The sequence below is a fragment of the Tachypleus tridentatus genome, chromosome 6, assembly GCF_004210375.1.
Source record: "Tachypleus tridentatus isolate NWPU-2018 chromosome 6, ASM421037v1, whole genome shotgun sequence".
NCBI lineage: Eukaryota > Metazoa > Arthropoda > Merostomata > Xiphosura > Limulidae > Tachypleus > Tachypleus tridentatus.
The window spans coordinates 12,355,871-12,379,474 of NC_134830.1; the positions used below are offsets into that span (position 1 = coordinate 12,355,871).

The window sequence follows — 23,604 nt, forward strand, 5'->3', positions numbered from 1 at the left end:
AATTCTTCAACACAAAATTTTGTATCCAGTTTCTAAGAAACGTCAGATTTTTTACATTGCACTCTCCGCATATTTCAATACAAGAATAATTTACAGCATACACTTCTCTCCAGTAAAACGTAATTGGCGATGAGCACTGCAAGAGAGAAATCAAAATTGTGAAAGATCTCCTCTGAAACGTTACATTAAAAACGTTAATTACATACACGACATTGCAGGTAAAATCCTAACAAACATGCCATAATATTTTGACATTTGCAAGCAGCTCTCACAGGAAACCTAGTTATGAAACGTCATACATCCACGTGAAAAAGGAGTAATGATATATTCAAATGACGAAGAGGATTTATTGACTTTTAATTTATAATTTTCGCTTACACGTGCATTTAGTATTAGCGTATTTTTTTTAAACTAATGAGAAACTGTTACAGTGCATGCACGAGCTTTCAATCCATTATTTATCGCACGCTCGGAGAAAAGTGCTCATTATTCTTCATTACACCCCTTACATAAGTTTTGTAAGTTTCTTTAGCGCTACTCCATTGTTACATACGTTTCTCGTGGATTCTGTTATGACACAAAACGATTTGTTTTAACTCGGGTTCATCTACACAAGTAAAGTAAGAGGAAACCGGAAAGAATGAATATTTCTAGTCTCGAGCTACTTCAGAAATGCATATCATTGCAAACAGGCGGTCGGTCATACTTAGAAGATGCGTACTGACCATCAAGAAGAAACAGTGACAGCATATTAAACGTTCGAAAAGAAAAGAAAACTACGTTAAAGACGAACAGGGTTACAGACACAATTGAAACATTACTTCGACTAATAGTTATTGTGTGTGCAAAACACGTTTGGAGGCGCTGGGTATCGATCCCAGTACCTCTCGCATGCTAAGCGAGCGCTCTACCACTTGAGCTACGCCCCCTTCGTTTTCATGCGTGTTACACTTTCCGAGTTTATTCCGTAAATTCTTCAACACAAAATTTTGTATCCAGTTTCTAAGAAACGTCAGATTTTTTACATTGCACTCTCCGCATATTTCAATAGAAGAATAATTTACAGCATACACTTCTCTCCAGTAAAACGCAATTGGCGATGAGCACTGCAAGAGAGAAATCAAAATTGTGAAAGATCTCCTCTGAAACGTTACATTAAAAACGTTAATTACATACACGACATTGCAGGTAAAATCCTAACAAACATGCCATAATATTTTGACATTTGCAAGCAGCTCTCACAGGAAACCTAGTTATGAAACGTCATACATCCACGTGAAAAAGGAGTAATGATATATTCAAATGACGAAGAGGATTTATTGACTTTTAATTTATAATTTTCGCTTACACGTGCATTTAATATTAGCGTATTTGTTTTAAACTAATGAGAAACTGTTACAGTGCATGCACGAGCTTTCAATCCATTATTTATCGCACGCTCGGAGAAAAGTGCTCATTATTCTTCATTACACCCCTTACATAAGTTTTGTAAGTTTCTTTAGCGCTACTCCATTGTTACATACGTTTCTCGTGGATTCTGTTATGACACAAAACGATTTGTTTTAACTCGGGTTCATCTACACAAGTAAAGTAAGAGGAAACCGGAAAGAATGAATATTTCTAGTCTCGAGCTACTTCAGAAATGCATATCATTGCAAACAGGCGGTCGGTCATACTTAGAAGATGCGTACTGACCATCAAGAAGAAACAGTGACAGCATATTAAACGTTCGAAAAGAAAAGAAAACTACGTTAAAGACGAACAGGGTTACAGACACAATTGAAACATTACTTCGACTAATAGTTATTGTGTGTGCAAAACACGTTTGGAGGCGCTGGGTATCGATCCCAGTACCTCTCGCATGCTAAGCGAGCGCTCTACCACTTGAGCTACGCCCCCTTCGTTTTCATGCGTGTTACACTTTCCGAGTTTATTCCGTAAATTCTTCAACACAAAATTTTGTATCCAGTTTCTAAGAAACGTCAGATTTTTTACATTGCACTCTCCGCATATTTCAATACAAGAATAATTTACAGCATACACTTCTCTCCAGTAAAACGTAATTGGCGATGAGCACTGCAAGAGAGAAATCAAAATTGTGAAAGATCTCCTCTGAAACGTTACATTAAAAACGTTAATTACATACACGACATTGCAGGTAAAATCCTAACAAACATGCCATAATATTTTGACATTTGCAAGCAGCTCTCACAGGAAACCTAGTTATGAAACGTCATACATCCACGTGAAAAAGGAGTAATGATATATTCAAATGACGAAGAGGATTTATTGACTTTTAATTTATAATTTTCGCTTACACGTGCATTTAATATTAGCGTATTTGTTTTAAACTAATGAGAAACTGTTACAGTGCATGCACGAGCTTTCAATCCATTATTTATCGCACGCTCGGAGAAAAGTGCTCATTATTCTTCATTACACCCCTTACATAAGTTTTGTAAGTTTCTTTAGCGCTACTCCATTGTTACATACGTTTCTCGTGGATTCTGTTATGACACAAAACGATTTGTTTTAACTCGGGTTCATCTACACAAGTAAAGTAAGAGGAAACCGGAAAGAATGAATATTTCTAGTCTCGAGCTACTTCAGAAATGCATATCATTGCAAACAGGCGGTCGGTCATACTTAGAAGATGCGTACTGACCATCAAGAAGAAACAGTGACAGCATATTAAACGTTCGAAAAGAAAAGAAAACTACGTTAAAGACGAACAGGGTTACAGACACAATTGAAACATTACTTCGACTAATAGTTATTGTGTGTGCAAAACACGTTTGAGGCGCTGGGTATCGATCCCAGTACCTCTCGCATGCTAAGCGAGCGCTCTGCCACTTCAGCTACGCCCCCTTCGTTTTCATGCGTTTTACCCTTTCCGAGTTTATTCCGTAAATCTATCAACACAAAATTTTGTATCCAGTTTCTAAGAAACGTCAGATTTTTTACATTGCACTCTCCGCATATTTCAATACAAGAATAATTTACAGCATACACTTCTCTCCAGTAAAACGTAATTGGCGATGAGCACTGCAAGAGAGAAATCAAAATTGTGAAAGATCTCCTCTGAAACGTTACATTAAAAACGTTAATTACATACACGACATTGCAGGTAAAATCCTAACAAACATGCCATAATATTTTGACATTTGCAAGCAGCTCTCACAGAAAACCTAGTTATGAAACGTCATACATCCACGTGAAAAAGGAGTAATGATATATTCAAATGACGAAGAGGATTTATTGACTTTTAATTTATAATTTTCGCTTACACGTGCATTTAATATTAGCGTATTTGTTTTAAACTAATGAGAAACTGTTACAGTGCATGCACGAGCTTTCAATCCATTATTTATCGCACGCTCGGAGAAAAGTGCTCATTATTCTTCATTACACCCCTTACATAAGTTTTGTAAGTTTCTTTAGCGCTACTCCATTGTTACATACGTTTCTCGTGGATTCTGTTATGACACAAAACGATTTGTTTTAACTCGGGTTCATCTACACAAGTAAAGTAAGAGGAAACCGGAAAGAATGAATATTTCTAGTCTCGAGCTACTTCAGAAATGCATATCATTGCAAACAGGCGGTCGGTCATACTTAGAAGATGCGTACTGACCATCAAGAAGAAACAGTGACAGCATATTAAACGTTCGAAAAGAAAAGAAAACTACGTTAAAGACGAACAGGGTTACAGACACAATTGAAACATTACTTCGACTAATAGTTATTGTGTGTGCAAAACACGTTTGAGGCGCTGGGTATCGATCCCAGTACCTCTCGCATGCTAAGCGAGCGCTCTACCACTTGAGCTACGCCCCCTTCGTTTTCATGCGTGTTACACTTTCCGAGTTTATTCCGTAAATTCTTCAACACAAAATTTTGTATCCAGTTTCTAAGAAACGTCAGATTTTTTACATTGCACTCTCCGCATATTTCAATACAAGAATAATTTACAGCATACACTTCTCTCCAGTAAAACGTAATTGGCGATGAGCACTGCAAGAGAGAAATCAAAATTGTGAAAGATCTCCTCTGAAACGTTACATTAAAAACGTTAATTACATACACGACATTGCAGGTAAAATCCTAACAAACATGCCATAATATTTTGACATTTGCAAGCAGCTCTCACAGGAAACCTAGTTATGAAACGTCATACATCCACGTGAAAAAGGAGTAATGATATATTCAAATGACGAAGAGGATTTATTGACTTTTAATTTATAATTTTCGCTTACACGTGCATTTAATATTAGCGTATTTGTTTTAAACTAATGAGAAACTGTTACAGTGCATGCACGAGCTTTCAATCCATTATTTATCGCACGCTCGGAGAAAAGTGCTCATTATTCTTCATTACACCCCTTACATAAGTTTTGTAAGTTTCTTTAGCGCTACTCCATTGTTACATACGTTTCTCGTGGATTCTGTTATGACACAAAACGATTTGTTTTAACTCGGGTTCATCTACACAAGTAAAGTAAGAGGAAACCGGAAAGAATGAATATTTCTAGTCTCGAGCTACTTCAGAAATGCATATCATTGCAAACAGGCGGTCGGTCATACTTAGAAGATGCGTACTGACCATCAAGAAGAAACAGTGACAGCATATTAAACGTTCGAAAAGAAAAGAAAACTACGTTAAAGACGAACAGGGTTACAGACACAATTGAAACATTACTTCGACTAATAGTTATTGTGTGTGCAAAACACGTTTGAGGCGCTGGGTATCGATCCCAGTACCTCTCGCATGCTAAGCGAGCGCTCTACCACTTGAGCTACGCCCCCTTCGTTTTCATGCGTGTTACACTTTCCGAGTTTATTCCGTAAATTCTTCAACACAAAATTTTGTATCCAGTTTCTAAGAAACGTCAGATTTTTTACATTGCACTCTCCGCATATTTCAATAGAAGAATAATTTACAGCATACACTTCTCTCCAGTAAAACGTAATTGGCGATGAGCACTGCAAGAGAGAAATCAAAATTGTGAAAGATCTCCTCTGAAACGTTACATTAAAAACGTTAATTACATACACGACATTGCAGGTAAAATCCTAACAAACATGCCATAATATTTTGACATTTGCAAGCAGCTCTCACAGGAAACCTAGTTATGAAACGTCATACATCCACGTGAAAAAGGAGTAATGATATATTCAAATGACGAAGAGGATTTATTGACTTTTAATTTATAATTTTCGCTTACACGTGCATTTAATATTAGCGTATTTGTTTTAAACTAATGAGAAACTGTTACAGTGCATGCACGAGCTTTCAATCCATTATTTATCGCACGCTCGGAGAAAAGTGCTCATTATTCTTCATTACACCCCTTACATAAGTTTTGTAAGTTTCTTTAGCGCTACTCCATTGTTACATACGTTTCTCGTGGATTCTGTTATGACACAAAACGATTTGTTTTAACTCGGGTTCATCTACACAAGTAAAGTAAGAGGAAACCGGAAAGAATGAATATTTCTAGTCTCGAGCTACTTCAGAAATGCATATCATTGCAAACAGGCGGTCGGTCATACTTAGAAGATGCGTACTGACCATCAAGAAGAAACAGTGACAGCATATTAAACGTTCGAAAAGAAAAGAAAACTACGTTAAAGACGAACAGGGTTACAGACACAATTGAAACATTACTTCGACTAATAGTTATTGTGTGTGCAAAACACGTTTGAGGCGCTGGGTATCGATCCCAGTACCTCTCGCATGCTAAGCGAGCGCTCTACCACTTGAGCTACGCCCCTTCGTTTTCATGCCTGTTACACTTTCCGAGTTTATTCCGTAAATTCTTCAACACAAAATTTTGTATCCAGTTTCTAAGAAACGTCAGATTTTTTACATTGCACTCTCCGCATATTTCAATAGAAGAATAATTTACAGCATACACTTCTCTCCAGTAAAACGTAATTGGCGATGAGCACTGCAAGAGAGAAATCAAAATTGTGAAAGATCTCCTCTGAAACGTTACATTAAAAACGTTAATTACATACACGACATTGCAGGTAAAATCCTAACAAACATGCCATAATATTTTGACATTTGCAAGCAGCTCTCACAGGAAACCTAGTTATGAAACGTCATACATCCACGTGAAAAAGGAGTAATGATATATTCAAATGACGAAGAGGATTTATTGACTTTTAATTTATAATTTTCGCTTACACGTGCATTTAATATTAGCGTATTTGTTTTAAACTAATGAGAAACTGTTACAGTGCATGCACGAGCTTTCAATCCATTATTTATCGCACGCTCGGAGAAAAGTGCTCATTATTCTTCATTACACCCCTTACATAAGTTTTGTAAGTTTCTTTAGCGCTACTCCATTGTTACATACGTTTCTCGTGGATTCTGTTATGACACAAAACGATTTGTTTTAACTCGGGTTCATCTACACAAGTAAAGTAAGAGGAAACCGGAAAGAATGAATATTTCTAGTCTCGAGCTACTTCAGAAATGCATATCATTGCAAACAGGCGGTCGGTCATACTTAGAAGATGCGTACTGACCATCAAGAAGAAACAGTGACAGCATATTAAACGTTCGAAAAGAAAAGAAAACTACGTTAAAGACGAACAGGGTTACAGACACAATTGAAACATTACTTCGACTAATAGTTATTGTGTGTGCAAAACACGTTTGGAGGCGCTGGGTATCGATCCCAGTACCTCTCGCATGCTAAGCGAGCGCTCTACCACTTCAGCTACGCCCCCTTCGTTTTCATGCCTTTTACCCTTTCCGAGTTTATTCCGTCAATCTATCAACACAAAATTTTGTATCCAGTTTCTAAGAAACGTCAGATTTTTTACATTGCACTCTCCGCATATTTCAATACAAGAATAATTTACAGCATACACTTCTCTCCAGTAAAACGTAATTGGCGATGAGCACTGCAAGAGAGAAATCAAAATTGTGAAAGATCTCCTCTGAAACGTTACATTAAAAACGTTAATTACATACACGACATTGCAGGTAAAATCCTAACAAACATGCCATAATATTTTGACATTTGCAAGCAGCTCTCACAGAAAACCTAGTTATGAAACGTCATACATCCACGTGAAAAAGGAGTAATGATATATTCAAATGACGAAGAGGATTTATTGACTTTTAATTTATAATTTTCGCTTACACGTGCATTTAATATTAGCGTATTTGTTTTAAACTAATGAGAAACTGTTACAGTGCATGCACGAGCTTTCAATCCATTATTTATCGCACGCTCGGAGAAAAGTGCTCATTATTCTTCATTACACCCCTTACATAAGTTTTGTAAGTTTCTTTAGCGCTACTCCATTGTTACATACGTTTCTCGTGGATTCTGTTATGACACAAAACGATTTGTTTTAACTCGGGTTCATCTACACAAGTAAAGTAAGAGGAAACCGGAAAGAATGAATATTTCTAGTCTCGAGCTACTTCAGAAATGCATATCATTGCAAACAGGCGGTCGGTCATACTTAGAAGATGCGTACTGACCATCAAGAAGAAACAGTGACAGCATATTAAACGTTCGAAAAGAAAAGAAAACTACGTTAAAGACGAACAGGGTTACAGACACAATTGAAACATTACTTCGACTAATAGTTATTGTGTGTGCAAAACACGTTTGAGGCGCTGGGTATCGATCCCAGTACCTCTCGCATGCTAAGCGAGCGCTCTACCACTTGAGCTACGCCCCTTCGTTTTCATGCGTGTTACACTTTCCGAGTTTATTCCGTAAATTCTTCAACACAAAATTTTGTATCCAGTTTCTAAGAAACGTCAGATTTTTTACATTGCACTCTCCGCATATTTCAATAGAAGAATAATTTACAGCATACACTTCTCTCCAGTAAAACGTAATTGGCGATGAGCACTGCAAGAGAGAAATCAAAATTGTGAAAGATCTCCTCTGAAACGTTACATTAAAAACGTTAATTACATACACGACATTGCAGGTAAAATCCTAACAAACATGCCATAATATTTTGACATTTGCAAGCAGCTCTCACAGGAAACCTAGTTATGAAACGTCATACATCCACGTGAAAAAGGAGTAATGATATATTCAAATGACGAAGAGGATTTATTGACTTTTAATTTATAATTTTCGCTTACACGTGCATTTAATATTAGCGTATTTGTTTTAAACTAATGAGAAACTGTTACAGTGCATGCACGAGCTTTCAATCCATTATTTATCGCACGCTCGGAGAAAAGTGCTCATTATTCTTCATTACACCCCTTACATAAGTTTTGTAAGTTTCTTTAGCGCTACTCCATTGTTACATACGTTTCTCGTGGATTCTGTTATGACACAAAACGATTTGTTTTAACTCGGGTTCATCTACACAAGTAAAGTAAGAGGAAACCGGAAAGAATGAATATTTCTAGTCTCGAGCTACTTCAGAAATGCATATCATTGCAAACAGGCGGTCGGTCATACTTAGAAGATGCGTACTGACCATCAAGAAGAAACAGTGACAGCATATTAAACGTTCGAAAAGAAAAGAAAACTACGTTAAAGACGAACAGGGTTACAGACACAATTGAAACATTACTTCGACTAATAGTTATTGTGTGTGCAAAACACGTTTGGAGGCGCTGGGTATCGATCCCAGTACCTCTCGCATGCTAAGCGAGCGCTCTGCCACTTCAGCTACGCCCACTTCGTTTTCATGCCTTTTACCCTTTCCGAGTTCATTCCGTCAATGTATCAACAAAAAATTTTGTATCCAGTTTCTAAGAAACGTCAGATTTTTTACATTGCACTCTCCGCATATTTCAATACAAGAATAATTTACAGCATACACTTCTCTCCAGTAAAACGTAATTGGCGATGAGCACTGCAAGAGAGAAATCAAAATTGTGAAAGATCTCCTCTGAAACGTTACATTAAAAACGTTAATTACATACACGACATTGCAGGTAAAATCCTAACAAACATGCCATAATATTTTGACATTTGCAAGCAGCTCTCACAGAAAACCTAGTTATGAAACGTCATACATCCACGTGAAAAAGGAGTAATGATATATTCAAATGACGAAGAGGATTTATTGACTTTTAATTTATAATTTTCGCTTACACGTGCATTTAGTATTAGCGTATTTGTTTTAAACTAATGAGAAACTGTTACAGTGCATGCACGAGCTTTCAATCCATTATTTATCGCACGCTCGGAGAAAAGTGCTCATTATTCTTCATTACACCCCTTACATAAGTTTTGTAAGTTTCTTTAGCGCTACTCCATTGTTACATACGTTTCTCGTGGATTCTGTTATGACACAAAACGATTTGTTTTAACTCGGGTTCATCTACACAAGTAAAGTAAGAGGAAACCGGAAAGAATGAATATTTCTAGTCTCGAGCTACTTCAGAAATGCATATCATTGCAAACAGGCGGTCGGTCATACTTAGAAGATGCGTACTGACCATCAAGAAGAAACAGTGACAGCATATTAAACGTTCGAAAAGAAAAGAAAACTACGTTAAAGACGAACAGGGTTACAGACACAATTGAAACATTACTTCGACTAATAGTTATTGTGTGTGCAAAACACGTTTGAGGCGCTGGGTATCGATCCCAGTACCTCTCGCATGCTAAGCGAGCGCTCTACCACTTGAGCTACGCCCCTTCGTTTTCATGCCTGTTACACTTTCCGAGTTTATTCCGTAAATTCTTCAACACAAAATTTTGTATCCAGTTTCTAAGAAACGTCAGATTTTTTACATTGCACTCTCCGCATATTTCAATACAAGAATAATTTACAGCATACACTTCTCTCGAGTAAAACGCAATTGGCGATGAGCACTGCAAGAGAGAAATCAAAATTGTGAAAGATCTCCTCTGAAACGTTACATTAAAAACGTTAATTACATACACGACATTGCAGGTAAAATCCTAACAAACATGCCATAATATTTTGACATTTGCAAGCAGCTCTCACAGAAACCTAGTTATGAAACGTCATACATCCACGTGAAAAAGGAGTAATGATATATTCAAATGACGAAGAGGATTTATTGACTTTTAATTTATAATTTTCGCTTACACGTGCATTTAGTATTAGCGTATTTGTTTTAAACTAATGAGAAACTGTTACAGTGCATGCACGAGCTTTCAATCCATTATTTATCGCACGCTCGGAGAAAAGTGCTCATTATTCTTCATTACACCCCTTACATAAGTTTTGTAAGTTTCTTTAGCGCTACTCCATTGTTACATACGTTTCTCGTGGATTCTGTTATGACACAAAACGATTTGTTTTAACTCGGGTTCATCTACACAAGTAAAGTAAGAGGAAACCGGAAAGAATGAATATTTCTAGTCTCGAGCTACTTCAGAAATGCATATCATTGCAAACAGGCGGTCGGTCATACTTAGAAGATGCGTACTGACCATCAAGAAGAAACAGTGACAGCATATTAAACGTTCGAAAAGAAAAGAAAACTACGTTAAAGACGAACAGGGTTACAGACACAATTGAAACATTACTTCGACTAATAGTTATTGTGTGTGCAAAACACGTTTGGAGGCGCTGGGTATCGATCCCAGTACCTCTCGCATGCTAAGCGAGCGCTCTGCCACTTCAGCTACGCCCACTTCGTTTTCATGCCTTTTACCCTTTCCGAGTTCATTCCGTCAATGTATCAACAAAAAATTTTGTATCCAGTTTCTAAGAAACGTCAGATTTTTTACATTGCACTCTCCGCATATTTCAATACAAGAATAATTTACAGCATACACTTCTCTCCAGTAAAACGTAATTGGCGATGAGCACTGCAAGAGAGAAATCAAAATTGTGAAAGATCTCCTCTGAAACGTTACATTAAAAACGTTAATTACATACACGACATTGCAGGTAAAATCCTAACAAACATGCCATAATATTTTGACATTTGCAAGCAGCTCTCACAGAAAACCTAGTTATGAAACGTCATACATCCACGTGAAAAAGGAGTAATGATATATTCAAATGACGAAGAGGATTTATTGACTTTAAATTTATAATTTTCGCTTACACGTGCATTTAATATTAGCGTATTTGTTTTAAACTAATGAGAAACTGTTACAGTGCATGCACGAGCTTTCAATCCATTATTTATCGCACGCTCGGAGAAAAGTGCTCATTATTCTTCATTACACCCCTTACATAAGTTTTGTAAGTTTCTTTAGCGCTACTCCATTGTTACATACGTTTCTCGTGGATTCTGTTATGACACAAAACGATTTGTTTTAACTCGGGTTCATCTACACAAGTAAAGTAAGAGGAAACCGGAAAGAATGAATATTTCTAGTCTCGAGCTACTTCAGAAATGCATATCATTGCAAACAGGCGGTCGGTCATACTTAGAAGATGCGTACTGACCATCAAGAAGAAACAGTGACAGCATATTAAACGTTCGAAAAGAAAAGAAAACTACGTTAAAGACGAACAGGGTTACAGACACAATTGAAACATTACTTCGACTAATAGTTATTGTGTGTGCAAAACACGTTTGAGGCGCTGGGTATCGATCCCAGTACCTCTCGCATGCTAAGCGAGCGCTCTACCACTTCAGCTACGCCCCTTCGTTTTCATGCATGTTACACTTTCCGAGTTTATTCCGTCAATGTTTCAACACAAAATTTTGTATCCAGTTTCTAAGAAACGTCAGATTTTTTACATTGCACTCTCCGCATATTTCAATAGAAGAATAATTTACAGCATACACTTCTCTCCAGTAAAACGTAATTGGCGATGAGCACTGCAAGAGAGAAATCAAAATTGTGAAAGATCTCCTCTGAAACGTTACATTAAAAACGTTAATTACATACACGACATTGCAGGTAAAATCCTAACAAACATGCCATAATATTTTGACATTTGCAAGCAGCTCTCACAGGAAACCTAGTTATGAAACGTCATACATCCACGTGAAAAAGGAGTAATGATATATTCAAATGACGAAGAGGATTTATTGACTTTTAATTTATAATTTTCGCTTACACGTGCATTTAATATTAGCGTATTTTTTTTAAACTAATGAGAAACTGTTACAGTGCATGCACGAGCTTTCAATCCATTATTTATCGCACGCTCGGAGAAAAGTGCTCATTATTCTTCATTACACCCCTTACATAAGTTTTGTAAGTTTCTTTAGCGCTACTCCATTGTTACATACGTTTCTCGTGGATTCTGTTATGACACAAAACGATTTGTTTTAACTCGGGTTCATCTACACAAGTAAAGTAAGAGGAAACCGGAAAGAATGAATATTTCTAGTCTCGAGCTACTTCAGAAATGCATATCATTGCAAACAGGCGGTCGGTCATACTTAGAAGATGCGTACTGACCATCAAGAAGAAACAGTGACAGCATATTAAACGTTCGAAAAGAAAAGAAAACTACGTTAAAGACGAACAGGGTTACAGACACAATTGAAACATTACTTCGACTAATAGTTATTGTGTGTGCAAAACACGTTTGAGGCGCTGGGTATCGATCCCAGTACCTCTCGCATGCTAAGCGAGCGCTCTACCACTTCAGCTACGCCCACTTCGTTTTCATGCCTTTACCCTTTCCGAGTTCATTCCGTCAATGTATCAACAAAAAATTTTGTATCCAGTTTCTAAGAAACGTCAGATTTTTTACATTGCACTCTCCGCATATTTCAATACAAGAATAATTTACAGCATACACTTCTCTCCAGTAAAACGTAATTGGCGATGAGCACTGCAAGAGAGAAATCAAAATTGTGAAAGATCTCCTCTGAAACGTTACATTAAAAACGTTAATTACATACACGACATTGCAGGTAAAATCCTAACAAACATGCCATAATATTTTGACATTTGCAAGCAGCTCTCACAGAAAACCTAGTTATGAAACGTCATACATCCACGTGAAAAAGGAGTAATGATATATTCAAATGACGAAGAGGATTTATTGACTTTAAATTTATAATTTTCGCTTACACGTGCATTTAATATTAGCGTATTTGTTTTAAACTAATGAGAAACTGTTACAGTGCATGCACGAGCTTTCAATCCATTATTTATCGCACGCTCGGAGAAAAGTGCTCATTATTCTTCATTACACCCCTTACATAAGTTTTGTAAGTTTCTTTAGCGCTACTCCATTGTTACATACGTTTCTCGTGGATTCTGTTATGACACAAAACGATTTGTTTTAACTCGGGTTCATCTACACAAGTAAAGTAAGAGGAAACCGGAAAGAATGAATATTTCTAGTCTCGAGCTACTTCAGAAATGCATATCATTGCAAACAGGCGGTCGGTCATACTTAGAAGATGCGTACTGACCATCAAGAAGAAACAGTGACAGCATATTAAACGTTCGAAAAGAAAAGAAAACTACGTTAAAGACGAACAGGGTTACAGACACAATTGAAACATTACTTCGACTAATAGTTATTGTGTGTGCAAAACACGTTTGAGGCGCTGGGTATCGATCCCAGTACCTCTCGCATGCTAAGCGAGCGCTCTACCACTTCAGCTACGCCCCCTTCGTTTTCATGCGTTTTACCCTTTCCGAGTTTATTCCGTCAATCTTCAACACAAAATTTTGTATCCAGTTTCTAAGAAACGTCAGATTTTTACATTGCACTCTCCGCATATTTCAATACAAGAATAATTTACAGCATACACTTCTCTCAGTAAAACGTAATTGGCGATGAGCACTGCAAGAGAGAAATCAAAATTGTGAAAGATCTCCTCTGAAACGTTACATTAAAACGTTAATTACATACACGACATTGCAGGTAAAATCCTAACAAACATGCCATAATATTTTGACATTTGCAAGCAGCTCTCACAGAAAACCTAGTTATGAAACGTCATACATCCACGTGAAAAAGGAGTAATGATATATTCAAATGACGAAGAGGATTTATTGACTTTTAATTTATAATTTTCGCTTACACGTGCATTTAATATTAGCGTATTTGTTTTAAACTAATGAGAAACTGTTACAGTGCATGCACGAGCTTTCAATCCATTATTTATCGCACGCTCGGAGAAAAGTGCTCATTATTCTTCATTACACCCCTTACATAAGTTTTGTAAGTTTCTTTAGCGCTACTCCATTGTTACATACGTTTCTCGTGGATTCTGTTATGACACAAAACGATTTGTTTTAACTCGGGTTCATCTACACAAGTAAAGTAAGAGGAAACCGGAAAGAATGAATATTTCTAGTCTCGAGCTACTTCAGAAATGCATATCATTGCAAACAGGCGGTCGGTCATACTTAGAAGATGCGTACTGACCATCAAGAAGAAACAGTGACAGCATATTAAACGTTCGAAAAGAAAAGAAAACTACGTTAAAGACGAACAGGGTTACAGACACAATTGAAACATTACTTCGACTAATAGTTATTGTGTGTGCAAAACACGTTTGAGGCGCTGGGTATCGATCCCAGTACCTCTCGCATGCTAAGCGAGCGCTCTGCCACTTCAGCTACGCCCCCTTCGTTTTCATGCCTTTACCCTTTCCGAGTTCATTCCGTCAATGTATCAACACAAAATTTTGTATCCAGTTTCTAAGAAACGTCAGATTTTTACAATGCACTCTCCGCATATTTCAAAACAAGAATAATTTACAGCACACACTTCTCTCCTGTAAAACGTAATTGGCGATAAGCACTGCAAGAGAGAAATCAAAATTGTGAAAGATCTCCTCTGAAACGTTACATTAAAAACGTTAATTACATACACGACATTGCAGGTAAAATCCTAACAAACATGCCATAATATTTTGACATTTGCAAGCAGCTCTCACAGAAAACCTAGTTATGAAACGTCATACATCCACGTGAAAAAGGAGTAATGATATATTCAAATGACGAAGAGGATTTATTGACTTTTAATTTATAATTTTCGCTTACACGTGCATTTAATATTAGCGTATTTGTTTTAAACTAATGAGAAACTGTTACAGTGCATGCACGAGCTTTCAATCCATTATTTATCGCACGCTCGGAGAAAAGTGCTCATTATTCTTCATTACACCCCTTACATAAGTTTTGTAAGTTTCTTTAGCGCTACTCCATTGTTACATACGTTTCTCGTGGATTCTGTTATGACACAAAACGATTTGTTTTAACTCGGGTTCATCTACACAAGTAAAGTAAGAGGAAACCGGAAAGAATGAATATTTCTAGTCTCGAGCTACTTCAGAAATGCATATCATTGCAAACAGGCGGTCGGTCATACTTAGAAGATGCGTACTGACCATCAAGAAGAAACAGTGACAGCATATTAAACGTTCGAAAAGAAAAGAAAACTACGTTAAAGACGAACAGGGTTACAGACACAATTGAAACATTACTTCGACTAATAGTTATTGTGTGTGCAAAACACGTTTGAGGCGCTGGGTATCGATCCCAGTACCTCTCGCATGCTAAGCGAGCGCTCTACCACTTCAGCTACGCCCCTTCGTTTTCATGCCTTTACCCTTTCCGAGTTTATTCCGTCAATGTATCAACAAAAATTTTGTATCCAGTTTCTAAGAAACGTCAGATTTTTTACATTGCACTCTCCGCATATTTCAATACAAGAATAATTTACAGCATACACTTCTCTCCAGTAAAACGTAATTGGCGATGAGCACTGCAAGAGAGAAATCAAAATTGTGAAAGATCTCCTCTGAAACGTTACATTAAAAACGTTAATTACATACACGACATTGCAGGTAAAATCCTAACAAACATGCCATAATATTTTGACATTTGCAAGCAGCTCTCACAGAAAACCTAGTTATGAAACGTCATACATCCACGTGAAAAGGAGTAATGATATATTCAAATGACGAAGAGGATTTATTGACTTTAATTTATAATTTTCGCTTACACGTGCATTTAATATTAGCGTATTTTTTTTAAACTAATGAGAAACTGTTACAGTGCATGCACGAGCTTTCAATCCATTATTTATCGCACGCTCGGAGAAAAGTGCTCATTATTCTTCATTACACCCCTTACATAAGTTTTGTAAGTTTCTTTAGCGCTACTCCATTGTTACATACGTTTCTCGTGGATTCTGTTATGACACAAAACGATTTGTTTTAACTCGGGTTCATCTACACAAGTAAAGTAAGAGGAAACCGGAAAGAATGAATATTTCTAGTCTCGAGCTACTTCAGAAATGCATATCATTGCAAACAGGCGGTCGGTCATACTTAGAAGATGCGTACTGACCATCAAGAAGAAACAGTGACAGCATATTAAACGTTCGAAAAGAAAAGAAAACTACGTTAAAGACGAACAGGGTTACAGACACAATTGAAACATTACTTCGACTAATAGTTATTGTGTGTGCAAAACACGTTTGGAGGCGCTGGGTATCGATCCCAGTACCTCTCGCATGCTAAGCGAGCGCTCTGCCACTTCAGCTACGCCCACTTCGTTTTCATGCCTTTTACCCTTTCCGAGTTCATTCCGTCAATGTATCAACAAAAATTTTGTATCCAGTTTCTAAGAAACGTCAGATTTTTTACATTGCACTCTCCGCATATTTCAATACAAGAATAATTTACAGCATACACTTCTCTCCAGTAAAACGTAATTGGCGATGAGCACTGCAAGAGAGAAATCAAAATTGTGAAAGATCTCCTCTGAAACGTTACATTAAAAACGTTAATTACATACACGACATTGCAGGTAAAATCCTAACAAACATGCCATAATATTTTGACATTTGCAAGCAGCTCTCACAGAAAACCTAGTTATGAAACGTCATACATCCACGTGAAAAAGGAGTAATGATATATTCAAATGACGAAGAGGATTTATTGACTTTAAATTTATAATTTTCGCTTACACGTGCATTTAATATTAGCGTATTTGTTTTAAACTAATGAGAAACTGTTACAGTGCATGCACGAGCTTTCAATCCATTATTTATCGCACGCTCGGAGAAAAGTGCTCATTATTCTTCATTACACCCCTTACATAAGTTTTGTAAGTTTCTTTAGCGCTACTCCATTGTTACATACGTTTCTCGTGGATTCTGTTATGACACAAAACGATTTGTTTTAACTCGGGTTCATCTACACAAGTAAAGTAAGAGGAAACCGGAAAGAATGAATATTTCTAGTCTCGAGCTACTTCAGAAATGCATATCATTGCAAACAGGCGGTCGGTCATACTTAGAAGATGCGTACTGACCATCAAGAAGAAACAGTGACAGCATATTAAACGTTCGAAAAGAAAAGAAAACTACGTTAAAGACGAACAGGGTTACAGACACAATTGAAACATTACTTCGACTAATAGTTATTGTGTGTGCAAAACACGTTTGGAGGCGCTGGGTATCGATCCCAGTACCTCTCGCATGCTAAGCGAGCGCTCTACCACTTCAGCTACGCCCCCTTCGTTTTCATGCGTTTTACCCTTTCCGAGTTCATTCCGTCAATGTATCAACAAAAAATTTTGTATCCAGTTTCTAAGAAACGTCAGATTTTTTACATTGCACTCTCCGCATATTTCAATACAAGAATAATTTACAGCATACACTTCTCTCCAGTAAAACGTAATTGGCGATGAGCACTGCAAGAGAGAAATCAAAATTGTGAAAGATCTCCTCTGAAACGTTACATTAAAAACGTTAATTACATACACGACATTGCAGGTAAAATCCTAACAAACATGCCATAATATTTTGACATTCGCAAGCAGCTCTCACAGGAAACCTAGTTATGAAACGTCATACATCCACGTGAAAAAGGAGTAATGATATATTCAAATGACGAAGAGGATTTATTGACTTTTAATTTATAATTTTCGCTTACACGTGCATTTAGTATTAGCGTATTTTTTTTAAACTAATGAGAAACTGTTACAGTGCATGCACGAGCTTTCAATCCATTATTTATCGCACGCTCGGAGAAAAGTGCTCATTATTCTTCATTACACCCCTTACATAAGTTTTGTAAGTTTCTTTAGCGCTACTCCATTGTTACATACGTTTCTCGTGGATTCTGTTATGACACAAAACGATTTGTTTTAACTCGGGTTCATCTACACAAGTAAAGTAAGAGGAAACCGGAAAGAATGAATATTTCTAGTCTCGAGCTACTTCAGAAATGCATATCATTGCAAACAGGCGGTCGGTCATACTTAGAAGATGCGTACTGACCATCAAGAAGAAACAGTGACAGCATATTAAACGTTCGAAAAGAAAAGAAAACTACGTTAAAGACGAACAGGGTTACAGACACAATTGAAACATTACTTCGACTAATAGTTATTGTGTGTGCAAAACACGTTTGAGGCGCTGGGTATCGATCCCAGTACCTCTCGCATGCTAAGCGAGCACTCTACCACTTGAGCTACGCCCCCTTCGTTTTTATGCATGTTACACTTTCCGAGTTTATTCCGTCAATGCTTCAACACAAAATTTTGTATCCAGTTTCTAAGAAACGTCAGATTTTTTACATTGCACTCTCCGCATATTTCAATAGAAGAATAATTTACAGCATACACTTCTCTCCAGTAAAACGTAATTGGCGATGAGCACTGCAAGAGAGAAATCAAAATTGTGAAAGATCTCCTCTGAAACGTTACATTAAAAACGTTAATTACATACACGACATTGCAGGTAAAATCCTAACAAACATGCCATAATATTTTGACATTCGCAAGCAGCTCTCACAGGAAACCTAGTTATGAAACGTCATACATCCACGTGAAAAAGGAGTAATGATATATTCAAATGACGAAGAGGATTTATTGACTTTTAATTTATAATTTTCGCTTACACGTGCATTTAGTATTAGCGTATTTGTTTTAAACTAATGAGAAACTGTTACAGTGCATGCACGAGCTTTCAATCCATTATTTATCGCACGCTCGGAGAAAAGTGCTCATTATTCTTCATTACACCCCTTACATAAGTTTTGTAAGTTTCTTTAGCGCTACTCCATTGTTACATACGTTTCTCGTGGATTCTGTTATGACACAAAACGATTTGTTTTAACTCGGGTTCATCTACACAAGTAAAGTAAGAGGAAACCGGAAAGAATGAATATTTCTAGTCTCGAGCTACTTCAGAAATGCATATCATTGCAAACAGGCGGTCGGTCATACTTAGAAGATGCGTACTGACCATCAAGAAGAAACAGTGACAGCATATTAAACGTTCGAAAAGAAAAGAAAACTACGTTAAAGACGAACAGGGTTACAGACACAATTGAAACATTACTTCGACTAATAGTTATTGTGTGTGCAAAACACGTTTGAGGCGCTGGGTATCGATCCCAGTACCTCTCGCATGCTAAGCGAGCGCTCTACCACTTCAGCTACGCCCCTTCGTTTTCATGCGTTTTACCCTTTCCGAGTTTATTCCGTCAATTCTTCAACACAAAATTTTGTATCCAGTTTCTAAGAAACGTCAGATTTTTACATTGCACTCTCCGCATATTTCAATACAAGAATAATTTACAGCATACACTTCTCTCCAGTAAAACGTAATTGGCGATGAGCACTGCAAGAGAGAAATCAAAATTGTGAAAGATCTCCTCTGAAACGTTACATTAAAAACGTTAATTACATACACGACATTGCAGGTAAAATCCTAACAAACATGCCATAATATTTTGACATTTGCAAGCAGCTCTCACAGAAAACCTAGTTATGAAACGTCATACATCCACGTGAAAAAGGAGTAATGATATATTCAAATGACGAAGAGGATTTATTGACTTTTAATTTATAATTTTCGCTTACACGTGCATTTAGTATTAGCGTATTTTTTTTAAACTAATGAGAAACTGTTACAGTGCATGCACGAGCTTTCAATCCATTATTTATCGCACGCTCGGAGAAAAGTGCTCATTATTCTTCATTACACCCCTTACATAAGTTTTGTAAGTTTCTTTAGCGCTACTCCATTGTTACATACGTTTCTCGTGGATTCTGTTATGACACAAAACGATTTGTTTTAACTCGGGTTCATCTACACAAGTAAAGTAAGAGGAAACCGGAAAGAATGAATATTTCTAGTCTCGAGCTACTTCAGAAATGCATATCATTGCAAACAGGCGGTCGGTCATACTTAGAAGATGCGTACTGACCATCAAGAAGAAACAGTGACAGCATATTAAACGTTCGAAAAGAAAAGAAAACTACGTTAAAGACGAACAGGGTTACAGACACAATTGAAACATTACTTCGACTAATAGTTATTGTGTGTGCAAAACACGTTTGAGGCGCTGGGTATCGATCCCAGTACCTCTCGCATGCTAAGCGAGCGCTCTACCACTTGAGCTACGCCCACTTCGTTTTCATGCCTGTTACCCTTTCCGAGTTTATTCCGTAAATGTTCAACACAAAATTTTGTATCCAGTTTCTAAGAAACGTCAGATTTTTACATTGCACTCTCCGCATATTTCAATACAAGAATAATTTACAGCATACACTTCTCTCCAGTAAAACGTAATTGGCGATGAGCACTGCAAGAGAGAAATCAAAATTGTGAAAGATCTCCTCTGAAACGTTACATTAAAAACGTTAATTACATACACGACATTGCAGGTAAAATCCTAACAAACATGCCATAATATTTTGACATTTGCAAGCAGCTCTCACAGAAAACCTAGTTATGAAACGTCATACATCCACGTGAAAAAGGAGTAATGATATATTCAAATGACGAAGAGGATTTATTGACTTTAATTTATAATTTTCGCTTACACGTGCATTTAGTATTAGCGTATTTGTTTTAAACTAATGAGAAACTGTTACAGTGCATGCACGAGCTTTCAATCCATTATTTATCGCACGCTCGGAGAAAAGTGCTCATTATTCTTCATTACACCCCTTACATAAGTTTTGTAAGTTTCTTTAGCGCTACTCCATTGTTACATACGTTTCTCGTGGATTCTGTTATGACACAAAACGATTTGTTTTAACTCGGGTTCATCTACACAAGTAAAGTAAGAGGAAACCGGAAAGAATGAATATTTCTAGTCTCGAGCTACTTCAGAAATGCATATCATTGCAAACAGGCGGTCGGTCATACTTAGAAGATGCGTACTGACCATCAAGAAGAAACAGTGACAGCATATTAAACGTTCGAAAAGAAAAGAAAACTACGTTAAAGACGAACAGGGTTACAGACACAATTGAAACATTACTTCGACTAATAGTTATTGTGTGTGCAAAACACGTTTGGAGGCGCTGGGTATCGATCCCAGTACCTCTCGCATGCTAAGCGAGCGCTCTGCCACTTCAGCTACGCCCACTTCGTTTTCATGCCTGTTACCCTTTCCGAGTTTATTCCGTCAATCTTCAACACAAAATTTTGTATCCAGTTTCTAAGAAACGTCAGATTTTTACATTGCACTCTCCGCATATTTCAATACAAGAATAATTTACAGCATACACTTCTCTCCAGTAAAACGTAATTGGCGATGAGCACTGCAAGAGAGAAATCAAAATTGTGAAAGATCTCCTCTGAAACGTTACATTAAAAACGTTAATTACATACACGACATTGCAGGTAAAATCCTAACAAACATGCCATAATATTTTGACATTTGCAAGCAGCTCTCACAGGAAACCTAGTTATGAAACGTCATACATCCACGTGAAAAAGGAGTAATGATATATTCAAATGACGAAGAGGATTTATTGACTTTAATTTATAATTTTCGCTTACACGTGCATTTAATATTAGCGTATTTGTTTTAAACTAATGAGAAACTGTTACAGTGCATGCACGAGCTTTCAATCCATTATTTATCGCACGCTCGGAGAAAAGTGCTCATTATTCTTCATTACACCCCTTACATAAGTTTTGTAAGTTTCTTTAGCGCTACTCCATTGTTACATACGTTTCTCGTGGATTCTGTTATGACACAAAACGATTTGTTTTAACTCGGGTTCATCTACACAAGTAAAGTAAGAGGAAACCGGAAAGAATGAATATTTCTAGTCTCGAGCTACTTCAGAAATGCATATCATTGCAAACAGGCGGTCGGTCATACTTAGAAGATGCGTACTGACCATCAAGAAGAAACAGTGACAGCATATTAAACGTTCGAAAAGAAAAGAAAACTACGTTAAAGACGAACAGGGTTACAGACACAATTGAAACATTACTTCGACTAATAGTTATTGTGTGTGCAAAACACGTTTGAGGCGCTGGGTATCGATCCCAGTACCTCTCGCATGCTAAGCGAGCGCTCTACCACTTGAGCTACGCCCCCTTCGTTTTCATGCGTTTACCCTTTCCGAGTTTATTCCGTCAATCTATCAACACAAAATTTTGTATCCAGTTTCTAAGAAACGTCAGATTTTTACATTGCACTCTCCGCATATTTCAATACAAGAATAATTTACAGCATACACTTCTCTCCAGTAAAACGTAATTGGCGATGAGCACTGCAAGAGAGAAATCAAAATTGTGAAAGATCTCCTCTGAAACGTTACATTAAAAACGTTAATTACATACACGACATTGCAGGTAAAATCCTAACAAACATGCCATAATATTTTGACATTTGCAAGCAGCTCTCACAGAAAACCTAGTTATGAAACGTCATACATCCACGTGAAAAAGGAGTAATGATATATTCAAATGACGAAGAGGATTTATTGACTTTAAATTTATAATTTTCGCTTACACGTGCATTTAATATTAGCGTATTTGTTTTAAACTAATGAGAAACTGTTACAGTGCATGCACGAGCTTTCAATCCATTATTTATCGCACGCTCGGAGAAAAGTGCTCATTATTCTTCATTACACCCCTTACATAAGTTTTGTAAGTTTCTTTAGCGCTACTCCATTGTTACATACGTTTCTCGTGGATTCTGTTATGACACAAAACGATTTGTTTTAACTCGGGTTCATCTACACAAGTAAAGTAAGAGGAAACCGGAAAGAATGAATATTTCTAGTCTCGAGCTACTTCAGAAATGCATATCATTGCAAACAGGCGGTCGGTCATACTTAGAAGATGCGTACTGACCATCAAGAAGAAACAGTGACAGCATATTAAACGTTCGAAAAGAAAAGAAAACTACGTTAAAGACGAACAGGGTTACAGACACAATTGAAACATTACTTCGACTAATAGTTATTGTGTGTGCAAAACACGTTTGGAGGCGCTGGGTATCGATCCCAGTACCTCTCGCATGCTAAGCGAGCGCTCTACCACTTCAGCTACGCCCCCTTCGTTTTCATGCCTTTACCCTTTCCGAGTTCATTCCGTAAATGTATCAACACAAAATTTTGTATCCAGTTTCTAAGAAACGTCAGATTTTTACATTGCACTCTCCGCATATTTCAATACAAGAATAATTTACAGCATACACTTCTCTCGAGTAAAACGTAATTGGCGATGAGCACTGCAAGAGAGAAATCAAAATTGTGAAAGATCTCCTCTGAAACGTTACATTAAAACGTTAATTACATACACGACATTGCAGGTAAAATCCTAACAAACATGCCATAATATTTTGACATTTGCAAGCAGCTCTCACAGAAAACCTAGTTATGAAACGTCATACATCCACGTGAAAAGGAGTAATGATATATTCAAATGACGAAGAGGATTTATTGACTTTAATTTATAATTTTC

At 37.0% G+C, this 23,604-nt stretch overlaps 11 non-coding genes across 11 annotated transcripts; all 11 read right to left on the bottom strand.

The window, feature by feature from the left end:
• Positions 1-856: 856 nt before the first annotated feature.
• TRNAA-AGC (transfer RNA alanine (anticodon AGC)) lies at positions 857-929 on the bottom strand. Its single transcript has one exon. It is a non-coding gene; the product is annotated as a tRNA-Ala (tRNA).
• An 897-nt stretch (positions 930-1,826) lies between these two features.
• On the bottom strand, positions 1,827-1,899 carry TRNAA-AGC (transfer RNA alanine (anticodon AGC)). Its single transcript has one exon. It is a non-coding gene; the product is annotated as a tRNA-Ala (tRNA).
• A 1,865-nt stretch (positions 1,900-3,764) lies between these two features.
• TRNAA-AGC (transfer RNA alanine (anticodon AGC)) lies at positions 3,765-3,837 on the bottom strand. Its single transcript has one exon. It is a non-coding gene; the product is annotated as a tRNA-Ala (tRNA).
• An 896-nt stretch (positions 3,838-4,733) lies between these two features.
• On the bottom strand, positions 4,734-4,806 carry TRNAA-AGC (transfer RNA alanine (anticodon AGC)). The gene has a single exon. It is a non-coding gene; the product is annotated as a tRNA-Ala (tRNA).
• An 896-nt stretch (positions 4,807-5,702) lies between these two features.
• Positions 5,703-5,775, bottom strand: TRNAA-AGC (transfer RNA alanine (anticodon AGC)). Its single transcript has one exon. It is a non-coding gene; the product is annotated as a tRNA-Ala (tRNA).
• Positions 5,776-6,671: 896 nt separating this feature from the next.
• On the bottom strand, positions 6,672-6,744 carry TRNAA-AGC (transfer RNA alanine (anticodon AGC)). The gene has a single exon. It is a non-coding gene; the product is annotated as a tRNA-Ala (tRNA).
• Positions 6,745-7,640: 896 nt separating this feature from the next.
• TRNAA-AGC (transfer RNA alanine (anticodon AGC)) lies at positions 7,641-7,713 on the bottom strand. The gene has a single exon. It is a non-coding gene; the product is annotated as a tRNA-Ala (tRNA).
• Positions 7,714-9,578: 1,865 nt separating this feature from the next.
• Positions 9,579-9,651, bottom strand: TRNAA-AGC (transfer RNA alanine (anticodon AGC)). Its single transcript has one exon. It is a non-coding gene; the product is annotated as a tRNA-Ala (tRNA).
• A 7,666-nt stretch (positions 9,652-17,317) lies between these two features.
• Positions 17,318-17,390, bottom strand: TRNAA-AGC (transfer RNA alanine (anticodon AGC)). The gene has a single exon. It is a non-coding gene; the product is annotated as a tRNA-Ala (tRNA).
• Positions 17,391-22,155: 4,765 nt separating this feature from the next.
• Positions 22,156-22,228, bottom strand: TRNAA-AGC (transfer RNA alanine (anticodon AGC)). Its single transcript has one exon. It is a non-coding gene; the product is annotated as a tRNA-Ala (tRNA).
• An 895-nt stretch (positions 22,229-23,123) lies between these two features.
• TRNAA-AGC (transfer RNA alanine (anticodon AGC)) lies at positions 23,124-23,196 on the bottom strand. Its single transcript has one exon. It is a non-coding gene; the product is annotated as a tRNA-Ala (tRNA).
• Between the last annotated feature and the right edge of the window lie 408 nt (positions 23,197-23,604).